Below are 7,817 nucleotides of genomic sequence, written 5' to 3' on the forward strand. Positions count from 1 at the left end.
TATTATGTTTTGAAAATGATTTTGTGCAAGTGGCCGGCACGCCTGGCTCAAATAAATTCCAGACGCATATCCTAATTTGCATATTCGGAATGCACATAACTCTACAAAAAATATTCTATCGATATTAAATCACATGCCCACGACGCACGTGAGCACTCACCAAAAGTTTCAATCAATAAATTGATTATTTCGTTGCGTTTTCGTGCGAACAGAAATATTATTTTGGTAATAAGTTCGTTCTATTTTCAAACTATGTTCAGAAGTAAATCTTTTTATCAAGTGACAGCTGTCAAAAAGAACAACTCCGAACAAAGTTTCCCATATTGAAAACTACTGGTATAAGAAAACACCCATATTACTAATCCACTTAAATTGTAATACATAACATTTGTCAACAAAGTTTTGCTGGCGGAATTCAAATTATACTTCTCACTTCAAACACTTCATGTTTTTGAAATATAAACTTTTGAAATTGTTAAAAAGACTATATTAGACTATTCAATATTAAGTTTTAATATTTTCAGTTTTGAATAACATTTAAACAAAGTGCTTCGCATTTCTACTTTCAAAACAGTTTTTGTAAAAAAAAGTAAGAACGACCCTTAAGGTATTTGATTTTACAAAGAATTAGTTTTCCAAAGAAGGCTATAAAAAAGACTACAATTCAAGGTTTAAAAACATAAAAAGTCTATAAAATAAATACTCAAAAAGCAACTGAAATAATGCATAATTCACATGTCTTCGGATATTTTTTCAGTTTTTTGTCAAACAAATTATTGTTTTAAAATGAAGACTCTCCTTGTCAAGGGTAATTGTTGAATACATTCCGCTGACCATAATGTTCTGGCCATTAACCAGCCATATATTTTATGTGTAGCCTTATCGAGGTATGTACATAATATTGAATGAAAAATCACTTTTCACACCAAATCTACGACGTCATGAAAATGGCCACAATAATAACTCTCTCAGATTATTTGTGTTTTCCTATGTTAAAGGATACAAAATGCTGATTGTGTAGTTTTTGTGCAATAAATGTATTTTTGAAAAATTATTATTTAAATAATTATTTATTGTAAATGATTTTTAGTTTGGTGTTGTGTGTGTATATTGTGTGGCTTAATAAAACGTTACACAATTTTTAGCCTATTTGTTTAAATAGTCTTGTGTCATAACCATCGAATTAAAAATAATGTGACAAATAATATTTAATTCATTTTTTTTTTGTTCTGTAGAAGAGAACATTTTTAAATTAATGAAACGAACCATAAGTATAATATGGCTTTGTGGGTTTTTTAATCTTTATATGTTGCAGAACGTCGGCAGGCGGCCGGCGGCGGCGTTAACATTAATTATAGGTATTTTAACAGGATTTTTGGTGGTGTTGGTGTTGAGGACGGTGGTTTTGTTTCTAATGCTTTTGGGATTCAAATAACAAACACACTCGAAATGTTCAGAATGAAATAAATTGAGCGTATAACCGATGCGTGCAATTTATTTTAGGAAACTATTTGTTTGACAAATTACACAAGAAAAAAGAATATTTCGAATTGCGTTTTCCAAACTGTCAAATGAATAAACTAATGGGCACCTCATAAACAATTATGTTTTAAATGTTTGGTCGTGAACATTGAAAACAATTAAAAAATGATAATAATTATTATTTTAACATGAACGTTGATTAAATGTTTTTATGCTTTGCCTTTAATTTGTAAGAAAAAAGAAAACTAGCGTATTTTAACATAGAAGTAAAATTGTAAACATGTCGTGTTAAAGATTGGTGGTAGTTTTTTTTTTGGAAGAGTCAATTATCAATTGATAGTTTATTAATTTCAAATTCGATCTTTTGAGATCTTTGAAATTGGAGCAACGTTTAAAATAGTTAGCAAATTAACACCGATTCAAAATATAAAATATTGAATAAAATATAAAATTTCAAATTTAAATTGAAAGAAAAAGTTAAGGAACACGAATTACATTGGTCGACAAAATTGCGTTTATTTCTGTCCCACAAACGAAGCAAAACTTTTTACATCATTAATTTGTCCCTAATTGGAATCTTGCCTTTAAATTTGTCTATCTTATCAGGTTTATAAAATATGGTCCATTAAAAATCCTTAAAAAGGCTAAGTTAAAACTCAAAATTTCTTTTAACAATAACTTATGTGATGATTGTGCAAAGCACACATTTTTCTCAATTTAAATCATTTAAGTTCTGGAAACTCTCATTAGTTATGAGTCTTTGTGTTGCTCTATATAAAGTTTTGAAAAAATGTTTAATTTGATACTTCCATATGTTTTTGAATCAATTTTAAGTTCTGATTTCGAATCCAAACTTTAATTTTTGCTTTCAACATTATTTTATATTTTTCAATTGATTTCAAAAATTTGATACAACAGAATTATGTAGACGAATCTGTTACAAGATCAAAACTTACATTCAAACCGTTTTCCCTTTTTCTGTTGAAAATCGCTTTAGTCATAAATGGCTAAGCGTTTTTTTCCTATTTTTGTAAGACAGGTGAAATCTAACAACTTATGAAGATTTTTAAATATTATATAGAATAATAAAAAAATATCAACTGATATTGAGAAAAGAATTATTAATTTGGAAAACTATAAAGGATTTAAGGGGGTATTCTGGTCTAGAAATAAAAAAAAAATCGTGTTTTTTTTATATTTTCATAGTTTAACTATTTAAGGATTTTCCCAAATTCAAATTATTTTCGGAGAAATAAGTATTTTGCTGAGCAGCCATCCCAATCGGTTGGGCTGCAACTAATAGAACAAAAGACATAATGGGGTACTTTAAACGCGTTTTTCTCAGAACTGTTTTTTTTGAATCTGATACCCACGATTTCTCAGGTTCTGCCGAACCGATTTACTTGAAATTTTAAGAGAGTCTTCTTTAGGGACTTGTCTACGTCCGGAACTACGGCCATCCCCAAATTTTCATTTTTACTATTTTTAACAAATCGAAGAGTGTTCAAAAGAGTGGTCAATTTTTTTTTTAGACAGTCGTTGTAAAAAATGTTTGTAACTTTTCCGTAGTTCCAGACATTGCGACATTATTGTAGATTAATAATCTTTTTTAGTTTTTGATTTCAGATTTTAAGGAGAGTTAAAATAGTGGGTATGGACACGCACCAAATTTTTGAGACGCACCACTCCATCAGCTGATAACTAACGGAATTTTGATTTTTTTACTTTTTTATTTTTTTTTGTATGCTTCTAATGTGAATAAATAATGTATACAAAAATTGATGGTACAATTGTTGCTTGCTTTTTTCTACAGCACTTCAAAAATTACCAAAAATTCATGTCTCTAGACCAGAATACCCCCTTAATTGAAAAAAGTTGCTCCATTAATTTAGATGACCTCAAAAACCCTGTTTTTAGAATTTATAAAAGTATTATCTCAAAAACTTGACATGATTTCTGGAGTCTGATTTGAATTATTGTCCTCAAAATCCATTGAAGAAGTGTATTAGTTAATACATAATATGAATGATTTTCAAATATAAGAAAATATAAGAAGAATAAAAAAAAGTTTTCAAAAGAATACTTTTACCATCATTTTGTGGAACATAAAAGATTATGTTCTTCCTTTAAACATCAAACTTTCTTTCAAAGGTTTCTTGACGATAAAAACTATAACCTATCTACTGAAAAAATATATCCGTCTACAAAACTTGCTTCAACTTTCTGGTTCATCTTTTAAAGGGTATAATGTTCAATATTATTTTAATTCCCTAAGATTGGAGAAAATTATAAAAAGTAGCTGGAAGTATTAGGTTCAAGTTCTATCGTGTGAAAAGAACTCATTGTTGTTGATATGAGCTTAGAAACAGGAAAAGTATTTCTGCAAAAGGTAACAAAATTTCATAGCTATTACGTTGTTTTATTATACAATCCATTGGTTTTGAAACATCATTTTTTTCTTCAGTGCATTTATTTTGGCAATAACTTTTTATTTTTATTCGAAGTAAAGGTAAATATTTGTTGAAGAATGAAACTTGTAACATCGATTTTTATTAGTTTTTGGAAAGTTTTATTTTAGTCTTTGTTTGCCAATTTTCCTAAAGAGTAAAAAATTATAAAAGCAAACAAAAATATAGACGTTTTCTTTTTAAATTGGTCGTTTAGGTTATAATTATAGTAAGTAGTAGAAGTTTCATTTTTATTTTTAAATAGATACATATCAAAAAGGCAAATGATATGTCGAAAATTTAAGCCTAGATTTGTAGTTTTTTATTAAAAGCGGTGGTATATTATTATCACATTTTAGTAAAATAAATATTTTTTTTATTAAAGTCAGTTTATCATAATATTTGAAATAGAAAGTTATATATTTTGAACCTCTTCAATAGGAATATTAGCTTTGGAAAAAAAACTAATAATTATTCTGAACTTGTCTTAGAATTACATGTAGTGTACATTTGTAATTGTTAATCAAAAAAAACCTGTATCTCTTAACATTAGCAAGAAAATTAGCTTTGAGGATGTGTACATTTCTGAAACTACATAGAGATATTTTTTAAATGTAAACGAAATGCTGTCTACACACGTTTTAGTAGAGTGATAGAGTTTTTGAAGACTTTACTGCAAAAATGTTCTTAAATAGATACTCTCTTATCATTATTTTTCAAAAAATACTTGCAATCCCGTCAAAATTCGTCTTTTTTTGATTCGTTTCTGTAATAGAGATTTTTGTTACTGAACATCGAAAACTGCTTTGTTTGAAATGTAGTGTTAGCTTAATTCACTGTTAAATTATTTAAAATAAAACTTTTTGAAAGATTATTCGAATAGTGTGTGAGAGTAAGATTCAAGAAACTTTTGGTTACTTTAAGTTACTTTTCATGATCTTTAAACATGCCCTAGAGCCTGTGTTTAAAAAAAAAACTGCTTTAAACTCTCTGAGCCAAATAAAGTTCTTTTTCAAAAGTTTTTTCAAAAATTAATAATTTTAATACAATGTTTTGTTTACTTTATCTGAGTGATATAACTAGAATAATTGATTGCATCCAACAGAAAATCTCTCTTTCAATCTTTTATGCCCTTCAAATACTCTTAGAAATCTCTTTTGACAAAAAGAACTTTAAGACGTCTTTTATATTTTCAAATTATTTACATTTAAAAATCACACTTGATTTTAAATAACAATTTTCAAAGAATAGTATCATTTCTAGGGGGTTTTGAAAAATTAGACTGTTTTTTTTCGTTTTTTAGAAATTTTTAGAAGCCAGTAAATCACCATCTTGTAAATTTTAAAACTCTTATCAATTGTCAGCTGAAAAGTTATAAAATACCGCAATTGAAAAAGAATCCCCTCACGTTTAGGCCAACAAATCGATTAAATACAGTACTTGAAAACTATGTTTTGTTACTAAAAAACAATATATGTATTAATTATCAAGAACTTCAACTTTTACTTATAAGAAGCTTTATTTTGTTTCCAATTCATTAGGTTCTTGTAAAATTCTTCAATGAAGGTTTGATTTTTTAAGAATGACATATAGAAATTGTTAAATTTCAAAGAAGCATGTCCAGCCCACATACTTTCGTACATAAGTTTTTATGTCGGCATACGTGTAAGAACTAGTAAATAAGGAACGCCAGCTTTTAACAAAGGCATTGCTTAAATTTACCACAAAAATGACACTTCGTCTCCCACGAATAAGCAACAAAACAATATCAAACTTACAAGAAGCTCTCTGACCATTTTATACCTTGAAGAGTTGATCACTTCAATAATGGATTACTTAGATTTTTATTTAAAGCCTAATTACTTTTTTCTTTAAGGACATGTAAAAGATGAAGAGTATAACAATGCTCCAAAATCAATTCAAGGTTTTAGAGATGGATTTCGCGAAGTTATCAGACGCAAATGTGTTTGAATTGATCGTGCAAAAAGGATATCGTGCATGCCGTTGCGGTTGCGCTCATTTTGCTGAGTTAAGTTTGCACTGTTCATATATATCCTAACTTTGCTCTTAAAATGAAATATATGTCCATTGCTCTAACAAAATAGTTATAGGAAAATAAAACCCTCCTAGGAGAAAATAGCTTGACAGAAAAAAACGATTACACTCGTCGGTAATCGTGACAATAAAATTGCACTTTTTCAATGGATTCTGATGGCGTTTATTTAAATACGACCTACAAAATTAATGATTTTTTAGATACTACATTTTAAAACTCTAAAAACACACTATCTAACTTTATGAAGTATTTTCTTAGCTATAAAATCCAATATTTAAAAAATCTTCACAAGTTCTTTAATTTTGCCTGTCTTATAAAAATGTTTAAGAAACGGAAAATCTTTTATGCTAAAACGGTTGTCAACAAAAAAAGACGATAAGGTTTGAAATTATGTTTTCTTCTTGTTACGAAACTGTTTGTTTGCACAACTCTTCTACATCAAGGTTTTGAAATACATTAAAAAATATAAAAATATTGTTGAAAACGGGTATTATTAAAACTTGAGCAAATACAGCAAACCTCATATTGTGTAGAGTTCTATAAAAACTCATTACTAATGAAAATTTCCAAAAATTGAGTGAGGTACTAAGATGATTTAAATTGTATCTAGGAAAATAAGATTTGGATCTACTTTTCAAAATCATCATACAATTTATTGTTGCCAGTTTAACAACCCACGTTTTTAATTGCTTTTAGCATTTTTAAAGGGGCCTTTTTTTAAAAAACATGATGTGATAGAAAGATTTGAAGACAACATCAAAATTTAGAACATCTTAGTCATTTAAAACATTATTATTGCTTTATTTATGCTCTTGAAAAAAAAAACATATTAAACACATTTCTTCATCTCAAAATATTTGCTGACCAATTATCATTTCCTTATATGAATTTCTCTTAAGTGAAAAACTTTAAATGAGAAAACATTTATTTTTATTTTTAGTTGAAAAGAACTAAACAATATTTTCTGAACGCATTCATTTCCTTTTTGTTTTATAACTTTCGCTTTTTAGTCACCCTATAATTCTCTCCGCAACAGGCTTTTAAAAGAATGCAATCTTTTGGAATCAATTGATTGCAATCATTTGAGACTTCCTGCATACATTGTATTCACTTGAAGTCTTTGATTTCACTTGAAGTCCTTCCATTCTTGTGAAATTTCACTACACAAGATATTCTAAAATGGCCTATACATCTCGCATACTACGTTGTCAAGACACTGGTTTTCGATATCATACAGCAGGTAAAGGGCTTTAAGTGAACCCAAAGACTTCAAAAAAATGCAAACTTCATGGTTGCGTGAAGTCTCAAGTATTTACAGTGAAATTATTGAAGACAAAATGATTTCAGTCTGTTTAAGGTCAAGTTAATGCAAGATTTGAAGTACCAATCCTTATTTGAGTTCAATGAATGCAATCTTTATATTCAAGTCGTAAAAGATTGCATTCCCAAAAGATTGCATTCTTTTACAAAATTGTTCTGCGCTAAACGATTAAAGAATTTGCAAAAACGAGCAATTACCTGACGTGCGACGTCGGATTAAAAATAGGAGATGGTGACAAGCAAAGTATGTAGGTTGCCAACGAGTACAAAGCTGAAAAAACTTACTGTCAAAATTAAACTAGCGAGAAATTCGCTACTTTGTTTTAAACAAAGCTTTCATTATTAAGTTATAGCGACTAATTCGTTACTTTTTTGTGTATTAGTTTCTGAATTTTTTTTAACTTTGGGTACTGTTCAAAGTTATTAACTATCGAGTTTTTCGTTTCTTTGTTTTATAGAGTATTTCACTATTTTGTTTTAGAGAGAAGTTCCTTACTTTTTTTGTATTTTGT

This window comes from Eupeodes corollae, chromosome 1, assembly GCF_945859685.1.
Source record: "Eupeodes corollae chromosome 1, idEupCoro1.1, whole genome shotgun sequence".
In the NCBI taxonomy this organism is placed as follows: domain Eukaryota; kingdom Metazoa; phylum Arthropoda; class Insecta; order Diptera; family Syrphidae; genus Eupeodes; species Eupeodes corollae.